This window comes from Arachis hypogaea, chromosome 16 (assembly GCF_003086295.3).
Source record: "Arachis hypogaea cultivar Tifrunner chromosome 16, arahy.Tifrunner.gnm2.J5K5, whole genome shotgun sequence".
NCBI classification, from domain to species: domain Eukaryota; kingdom Viridiplantae; phylum Streptophyta; class Magnoliopsida; order Fabales; family Fabaceae; genus Arachis; species Arachis hypogaea.
In genome coordinates, this window is record NC_092051.1 from 135304232 (window position 1) to 135314195 (window position 9964).

General features: G+C 38.2%; 1 non-coding gene across 1 annotated transcript; it reads left to right on the plus strand.

The window, feature by feature from the left end:
* The first annotated feature begins 7192 nt into the window (after positions 1–7192).
* On the plus strand, positions 7193–7300 carry LOC112761045 (small nucleolar RNA R71). The gene has a single exon (XR_003181453.1). It is a non-coding gene; the product is annotated as a small nucleolar RNA R71 (small nucleolar RNA).
* Positions 7301–9964: the final 2664 nt, after the last annotated feature.

The following is a 9964-nucleotide window of genomic DNA, read 5'->3' on the forward strand; positions in this document are numbered from 1 at the left end:
ACATGTGATTGAGCATCAAACCCTCACCGGATGTGTTTGCACTCTATTCGCTCAAGTGTTTAGGGTTGATTCACTCAATTCTCCTCTATTTCATGCTTTCCAAGATTTGTTTTTCTTCTAACAATCAACATTTATTTCATGCATGCATACAAGTATCATGAGGTCTTTTCATTGGTTGTAATGGGGCTAGGGTCAAGGTAGGATGCATATTTGGTCAAGTGAGCTTGAAATTTGAATCTTTGATAAGCTTAAACTTCCCACCTAACCTATGACATCCTATACAATTAAGTTCTAACCTAACTACCCATTTTCTCACTTTTTCACATACTCATGCATTTTCTTTTCATTTCACAACACTTATGCATTGATTCTTATTGAGCTTCATTTTGGGGCATTTTGTCCCCTTTTTATTATTTTTATTCTTTTTTTTCTTTCTTTTTCTATTTTTTTACCTTTTTCCATATTGTTTTTCTTTTTCACTTTTATTTCTTTTTCTTTTGTTTTTTCTTATTTTTTTCTTTTTATATACAAGAACCTCAATGCATAAGGTTTTACGTTTGATCAATACATGAGTATGTACCCAATTCCCAATATTTCCAATAATAATACAAAACTACCATTTTATTCACCCAATGTCCCAAGGTTCCCACACTTGAATGATACACACACTCTAGCCTAAGCTAATCAAAGATCCAAATAAGGACATTTATTGTTTTTCGCTTTAAGGCTTGTAATGTGCTAAAATAAGAATAAGTGGGTTAAGCGTAGGCTCAAATTTGGCTAACAAAGGAAGATAAAAGGTAAGGCTATTTGGGTAAGTGAGCTAATAAAATGATGGCTCAATCATATAAATGCATGAATACACAAAATAATGGACATAAAGAATCAAACAAATCAAAGATTACAATCATAGAAAGAGAATAATGCACACAAGAAGGAAAAATAAGTGGTTATAAGATGTAACCACACCATTAGGCTCAAATCTCACAAGCTTGTGTTCTTAGCTCATAAATCATGTTCCACAAAATATATAATTCAAGCAAGTTCTATGAAAAGTTTTCCACTCAAATCAATTGGTGCCCTATAGATAGAAATCCTTGGAAAATTTCATTATTTTGACTAAGCTTATTGTGTATATATATGCAAAAATAAGAAAATGCAACAAAAATCCAAAAAACCTAAAATGAAATGCAAAAGTGTTGGGATTAGAAATTTGTCACCCAAAATCGCCGATCGGTCGGACGACCTCCCCACACTTAAAAGTTTGCACCGTCCTCGGTGCACTCAAAGACGAGCAAGGGGGTACGGCGACTCTCCGGATTGCTATGTGTTCTTTCTTCCGCTTCCATGGTTGCTTGTGGTGCATTCATTATGAAAAACAAAAATACAACACCATAAGATGAGAAGATATAAAAGCAAGGAAGCATACATTGTTGGAATGAGGTAAATCACTAGAATTGAGTGAGTGAATTAGTGTGACATTAAGAAATATTAGGTGTGTGAATTCTAAATTGCGCGGTTTAGAATACACATTAGCATAAAAGCTATGTCACAAAAGAAGCATGCACGTCACTTATCCTAGTATGCTTGAGATGCTTTAAGTAAGCTTGTAAGGTAAGACAAGCATTAGAGAAGCATGAAAGCATTCAAGTCAAACATATGGATGGATATAATCATGAAATACAATGCATTAAGGTAAATGCTCAACATCATCCATCAAGAGATTGCCTAATCAAAGAATATGGTTCAAATCACATGATGGCTAGCTACAACATGCAATTCAAAAGAGTTATAAGCTCGAAGACAATTCTCATCACTTGGTATTTTTCAAAAGGTAAGCATGAAGAACTCAAAACCAAGTAACAAAATATAACCTCAATCATAGAATCCAACAAAGATTATCTAAAATTATTCATGCTAAAATAGCATTTAGGCAATAAGGGATATAGCAATGTATAGTAAACAAAGTCAATACTCCAACACTTATGATGAAAAGAGAGAAAATAAAATGAAAACTAAACTAAAACTAACTAATCAACTAACTAACTAACTAATTTGTTAACTAAAATAAATGGTTGTCAATGGTGTTTGGAGGTGTTGGATGAGGGGTAGGAGAAGGGAAGAAGAAAGGAGAAGGAAAGAATTGGAAAGAGGAGAAGAAAAGAAAAGTGGACGGGAGAAAGAAATCCGCGCGTACGCACGCATGGCGCGCGCGCGTCGTTGGCTTATTTCGAGAGTGGCGCGTACACGTCATGTGCGCGTGTGCGCAAGTGGGGTCTGTGCCAGAGGCACAACGCTGGCGCGGCGCAGGCACAACTCTCTGGAAAATGTATGGAGGTTGGAACTTCTCAATCCGCGCGTATGCACGCATGGCGCGCACGCGTGGATGGTCGAAAATGCTGGAAGTGCGCGTACGCGCCATGTACGCGTACGCGTGGATGGTGCTCTGTTTTTCAAAATTTTTTTCTATGTTTTTGCACCGATCCAAGCATTCCAAACCTCCAAACAGCTACCAAAACACCATAAAACCTTATTTAACATACTTAAACTACCAAACATACTCAACTAACTAAACAAAACATGAAATTAAGCTAATTCTACCAATATATACAAAAGAGAAAATGAAAGGATTTTACCATGGTGGGTTGTCTCCCACCTAGCACTTTTGTTTATTGTCCTTAAGTTGGACTTATGGGGAGCTCCTCATCAAGGTGGCTTGTGCTTGTATTCATCTTGGAACTCCCACCAATGCTTGGACTTCCAATAAGCTCCATCATTCAAGATTAATATCTCCAAGCTTTGATGGAGTTCTTCACAAACCATGGGCTCCCAATGTTGATCCTCATGTGTTCCCGGATCCCATATTTTGTCTTCACACCCATCTCCAAGTTGATTATCATTAATCCATGTGGGTGGTGAGCAAGGTGAATTCTCAACAAAGTGACTAAACATCCTTCTAGACCCATGTACTCTAGTTATACCCCAACCTTTGCTATCAAGCTTTGGACATGTGACCATAATGAACCTAGAAGGATGCTTCCAACCACTAACCATCTCCTTTTTACTCTTAAAGCCACTAATTTTTCTAAGTTGGCCATCCGTCTCAAGCAAACCATATTCAAGGGGAATAACAAAGCTTAAGTATAAGGAATTTACCCACTTGAATGAGAGAATGGATGGTGGTGGCTTGGGGAGAGGTATCTCCAATGTGCTTGCAAGCTCTACTCCCTTGTTTGCTTCCTTGTCAATCTCCACCTCTTCATAAACTTCTTCATTTTCAATCCTTTGTTCATCAACTTCCTCTAACTCTTCAACATCACTCAAGTCATAAATGGGAGGTTGAGAGAAATCTACCTCCACATCACTTTTAAATTCATTGGGAGAAGGTTCTTCAAATTCAAAGGATTCTTCCCCAAAAAGATTGGGTGCATGATCTTCATCACCAAGGGGACTCAATTCTTGCTTCATTCTCTCCAAGTCTTCATATAGAATATGCCTCGGAGGTTGTGCACATTCCTCCTCAACATCAAATTTACTCTTCTTGGAGGGATTTTCTTTGATTTTAGCTTCCCATGGAGGTTCCGCATCTCCTAAGTCTTCAACCACTTCTTCCTTTTCTTTAATAATCATAGGCTCCTCCAATTGTTCTAACACAAAGTAGTATTCCTCCTTTTCCACCGGAGTTTCCAATCTTTCCTTCATGCTATGCTCTTTAATTGGTTCTCCACATGTGACCATGGGAGTGCTTTGAGTGCTCAAGCATTGGGAGGCTAAAATGCTTACTACCTTGGTCAAGGTAGCCATAAATTCTAGTGTCTCCCTTTGCATTTCTCCTTGCCCTTGAAGTATAAGGCTAAGGGTTTCATCCATTGAGAATTGGGGTGGATAAGAGGGTTCATTGTCTTGGAGAAAGAGTTCATTATAGGAAGGTGGTTCTTCTTGGTAAGGTGGTGGTGTGTATTGAGGTGGTTCTTGGGAGTAGTAATCTTGGAATTGTGGTTCCATGTATGGCTCATATGGTTCAAAAGGAGGTTGGTATGGTAGGTAAGGATCATGGTCATATGAAGGTGGTTGGTGAAAAGTGGCTTTTGAGTATGGTTGAGGGTTATGTTGAGGGTATGGCTCATAGGCATATGGTGGTGGTTCTTGAAAGTCACAAGGGAGTTCACCATAGCCATTAGATTGATATGCATCAAAGAATGGCTCTTCTTCATAGTGTATTGGTGGAGGTTGTTGCCATGAAGATTGATCATGTGCATGTGGCTCTTCCCACCTTTGGTTATCCCATTCTTGATACACATCTTCATTGTAGCCCCCATTACCTACAACATAGTTGTAATCACACTCATAGCCAAGGTGAGAATTCATAGTGGAAAAGCAAAATAAAACTAACAAAAACTAGCAAATAAAGAAAAAAAGCAAGATATTCACACTATTCACATATATACAATAACCAATAACATAACACCATTGCAACTCCCCGGCAACGGCGCCATTTTGACGAATGGATTTTTGACGGTTTACAATTTCACAAATAAAATCTCGTTGCAAGTATAGTTTCTAAACCAATCACTAATCCTTTCATACAAAAAGTTGTTTGTCACTAGTACAAACCCCTAAAATTTATAAACCGAAGTATTGAACCTCGGGTCGTTCTCCCTAGGAATTGTAATGAAGTGTCTTGTTATTGGTTGTGAATTATATTTGGGGTTTTTAAGCTTTTGGACAAGAAATATAAATGGCAAAGAAAATAAACTAACAACTAACAAAGCTCTTGGCAAGATATGAGAACTAGAAATCCTATCCTAGTTATCCTTCTCAATTGTGATGAGAATTGTTCATTGCTACCACTTAGTTAACCCTTACTAAAGAAAGGCAAGTCAAGTGGATGAATTGACTTGAGCCACAAGTCCTAGCCAACTCCCAAGGAAAGACTAGCTTTAGTGCACTCTAAACCAATTAGCAATCTCTCCAATTATCAATCAACAAAGGAATTAGATAACTCAAGTGTCACTAATTACTCTACCTAGGCCAAGAGGAACAAAATCTAACTAATAGCTATAAGAGACATTTCATCAAAAACATAGAGTGCAATACAAGTGAACGCAATAAATTTGCAAGAATTAAAGAGAGATCTAACTACAAAGGCAAGAGGTCCACAATAGAAAACTAAATCAATCATGAAACAACAAAGAACTTACCAATTGCATTGAAGGAGAAATGTAGATCTACAAAAGAGAATTCACAAACTACAAACAAAGGAATTACATTAGAAGAAGAATCCTACAAGTGCAATAGAGGAGAGGAACGAAAATTAGAAGAGAGAATAAGAAGAAATAGATCTAGATCTAAGAACTAATCTAATCCTAATCCTAGAGAGAAGAGAGAGCTTCTCTCTCTAGAAACTAACTACAAAGCTAAACTAAACTAATTGGTAACTAACACTAAAGTATGAAAGTATCTTCATTCCCCCTTCAATCCTTGGCTTAAATAGCATCAGAAATGAGTTGGATTGGGCCCACAAGGCTTCAGAATTCGCTGGCCACGTTTTGCTTTAAGTGAACCAGGTGGCAGCAACGGCGCATGCGCGTACTATGCGCGTACGCGTCATCATGAGCGGTTCAACTATAGCAAATCTTATATCGTTTCGAAGCCCCGGATGTTAGCTTTCCAACCCAACTGGAACCGCATCATTTGGACCTCTGTAGCTCAAGTTATGGCCGATTAAGTGCGAAGAGGTCGGCTTGACAGCTTTCCGGTTCTTCCATTTCTTCATGAGTTCTCCAACTTTTCATGCTTTCTTTCTTCATTCCCTTGGTCCAATCTTTGCCTCCTAAACCTTAAATCACTTAACAAACATATCAAGGCATCTAATAGAATCAAGGTGAATTAAATTTAGCTATTTTGAGTCCTAAAAAGCATGTTTTCACATTCAAGCACAATTAAAGGAGAATATACAAAACCATGCTATTTCTTGAATAAATATGGGTAAAAGGTGATAAAATCCCCAAAAATCAATACAAAACAAATCGTCAAATTGGGGTTTGTCAATGGTACAGGGTATTATGAACTTTCCAGGATCCTGTCTCTTCTGAGGCAATGTCAGTTGATCCAGATCACTTAGTTCATTGATGAACAAGGGAGGTTCAACTTCCCAAGTATCAATACCAAATAATTTGGCATTCAGCTTCATGATTGCACCAAGAAACTTGGCAGTTTGCTCTTCAGTAACATCCTCATTCTCTTCAGAAGAGGAATACTCATCAGAGCTCATGAAGGGTATAAGGAGGTTCAATGGAATCTCTATGGTCTCTAGATGAGCCTCAGAGTCCTTTGATTCCTCAGAGGGAAGCTCCTTATTGATCACTGGATGTCCCAGGAGGTCTTCCTCCTTGGGATTCACGTCCTCTCCTTCCCTTACAGGTTCGGCCATGGTGCTTATGTCAATGACCTTGCACTCTCCTTTTGGGTTCTCTTCTGTATTGCTTGGGAGAGTACTAGGAGGGATTTCAGTGATCCTTTTACTCAGCTGGCCCACTTGTGCTTCCAGATTTCTAATGGAAGACCTTGTTTCATTCATGAAACTTACAGTGGCCTTAGATAGATCAGAGACTAGATTTGCTAAATTAGAAGCATTTTGTTCAGAGTTCTCTGTCTGTTGCTGAGTTGATGATGGAAAAGGCTTGCTATTGCTAAACCTGTTTCTTCCACCATTATTAAAGCCTTGTTGGGGCTTTTGATCCTTCCATGAGAAATTTGGATGATTTCTCCATGTTGAGTTATAGGTGTTTCCATAAGGTTCACCTAAGTAATTTACCTCTGCTATTGCAGGGTTCTCAGGATCATAAGCTTCTTCTTCAGAAGATGCCTCTTGAGTACTGTTGGATGCAGCTTGCATTTCATGCAGACTCTGAGAGATCATATTGACTTGCTGAGTCAATATTTTATTCTGAGCCAATATGGCATTCAGAGTATCAACCTCAAGAACTCCCTTCTTCATAGGCGTCCCATTACTCACAGGATTCCTTTCAGAAGTGTACATGAACTGGTTATTAGCAACCATGTCAATGAGTTCTTGAGCTTCTGCAGGCGTTTTCTTTAGGTGAATGGATCCACCTGCAGAAGTGTCCAGTGACATCTTTGATAGCTCAGATAAACCATCATAGAATATATCCAGGATGGTCCATTCTGAAAGCATGTCAGAAGGACACTTTTTGGTCAACTGTTTGTATCTTTCCCAAGCTTCATAGAGGGATTCACCTTCTTTCTGTCTGAAGGTTTGAACATCAGCTCTAAGCTTGCTCAGCTTTTGAGGAGGAAAGTACTTGGCTAAGAAAGCTGTGACCAGCTTATCCCAAGAGTTCAGGCTGTCTTTGGGTTGAGAATCCAACCATAATCTAGCTCTGTCTCTTACAGCAAAAGGGAAAAGCATGAGCCTGTAGACTTCAGGATCTACCCCATTAGTCTTAACAGTATCACATATCTGCAAGAATTCGGTTAAGAACTGAAAAGGATCTTCAGATGGAAGTCCATGAAACTTGCAGTTCTGCTGCATCAGAGAAACTAATTGAGGTTTCAGCTCAAAGTTGTTTGCTCCAATGGCAGGAATGGAGATGCTTCTTCCATGTAAATTGGAATTAGGTGCAGTAAAGTCACTAAGCATCTTCCTTACATTATTATTATTTTCGGCTGCCATCTCCTCTGCCTGTTCGAAAATTTCTGAAAGGTTATCTCTGGATTGTTGTAATTTAGCTTCTCTTAATTTTTTTTTCAGAGTCCTTTCAGGTTCTGGATCTGCTTCCACAAGAATGTTCTTATCCTTGCTCCTGCTCATATGACAAAGAAGAAGGCACAGAAAAATAATAATAATAATAATAATAGAGATCCTTTATACCACAGTATAGGGATCCCTGTGTGAGTAGAAGAAGAGGGGGAGACAAGGAATGTGATGTAAAGAAAGAAACACAACTGTGAGGATGGCAGAGATGTGAGATGAGATGTTAGGATATGAATGAATAAATAGAATGAGATGGGAGAGTGAGAATTTTCGAAAATATTTTTGAAAAAGAGTTAGTGGTTTTTGAAAATAGTTTTTGAAAAATGTTAGTAATTTTCGAAAATTAAGATTTAAAAATTAAATTAATTAATAAATTAAAAAGAAATTTTGAAAAAAGGGGGAAGATATTTTCGAAAAATGAGAGAGAGAGAATTAGTTAGGTAGTTTTGAAAAAGTTAAGAAACAAACAAAAAGTTAGTTAGTTAGTTGAAACTGTAACACCCTAACTACCAAAGCTCACGCTTCCGGCTGCGCAACTCTGATAGCTCGGACATTACGACGACTTTTATACTATTTAATACTAAAATATGAGCTTGTTTAAAACTTTAAACCGCAATATCGCTCCCAAAAATACTTTCATCCGATAACATACATCCATAGATACCATACAACTTACAAAACTCATAAAGAGTACATCCATATATATATATATATATATATATATATATATATATATATATATATATATATATTTACAAGCATTAACCAATACAATCCCTATCCCTCTCACAGAATATATCAAGATAAAGGCGAGGGTACAATAAATAATCTACAACAATACAGAACATATCAATAACTAAATAAACTCTTCGTGACTTCTGCGCCCATATCCTGAAAGGGGAAAAATATAGGGGGGTGAGAACATCATCCTCGAAAGGGTTCTCAGTAGAGGGTTTTTGGGAATTACTGTAATAGGATACGTGAAGATAACCGCATCAGTGATTAATAACCGTCTTATGCCTCTTTTCAAAAACAACAGTTTCCAATAAAAGTAAAGTCGGAAATCTTTTCGGAAAGAAGAACCGTTCAATTCTCAAAAACTCAAAAGCCTTTCAAAACGGTTTATCTATGCGGAACCAAAATAGCCTTTCATAATTTTTTTTTCCAAACCAGAAACACAAAACCGAAATCAACCATCAGTTCATCTCTTTCCAACCACGGCCCTAGGCCCAAACAATCCAACCAACAACCAATCACCACAATCCAACAGAGTCCCAGATGCAAACACAAATAGGAAGATGCAGGCACAAACAAACAGTTATTGCAAGTAGGACAATTAGCAATTAATCACAAAGGCAAGCCAAGTACAATATGCACACCCAAGCAATGTCACATAGATGCATATGATGAATGCCTGTCCCTAGTGGCTGATGATATCATCTGTCGGTTATAGAGCCAACCCGACAAGTCCTGGTAGCTAACCATTGGACTGTCCCTCTGTCGCGCATCCCCAACTCGAGTTATACTCATCATAAACTTGATCATAATCATGATCCATATCCATCACCCTCATTGGTGAATATTTACGGGAGCGAGCTCATCCGGGGCTTTCACAGTGCCCGGCCACACTTACGACATAGGGTCAACAGAGTATCAAGTCTCAACCTGGAGCACGTGGTGGCTAGCCACTGCTACTACCCAGGGAAACTCGTAATCTCAGATAGTGGAAGTGCAACATTCACATTTATCAATGATTCAGCATAAACATGCAATCAATCTCATCCATGGATCAACATCCATCTCAGCCATCCGGCTCACGGTTCATTCCAGAACCAGCCAATATTCATATCATACACAGCCATTCCGGCTCACGGTTCAATCCAGAACCAATCAATATGTATAAACATACACAGCCATTCCGGCTCTCAACAAAACAACACTTCCACATTCAAAATCATCAAATTCATGAAATCGGCATTTAAGCCATAAATCATTTTCTCAACTCATTTTACTTTGAAATCAAGTTTCAACTCTTTTCAGCCTTGGCTTTAAAGATCTCATTTCTCAAATCATCTCAGGCTCATAAGCTACTTTTACTCAAGGTAAATTCTCCTTTCAAAACAATGCCACTCTCGGCATCCTCTTTCCAAAACTTCTATAATCATGGCAAGTTAAAAGCCTCTTTGA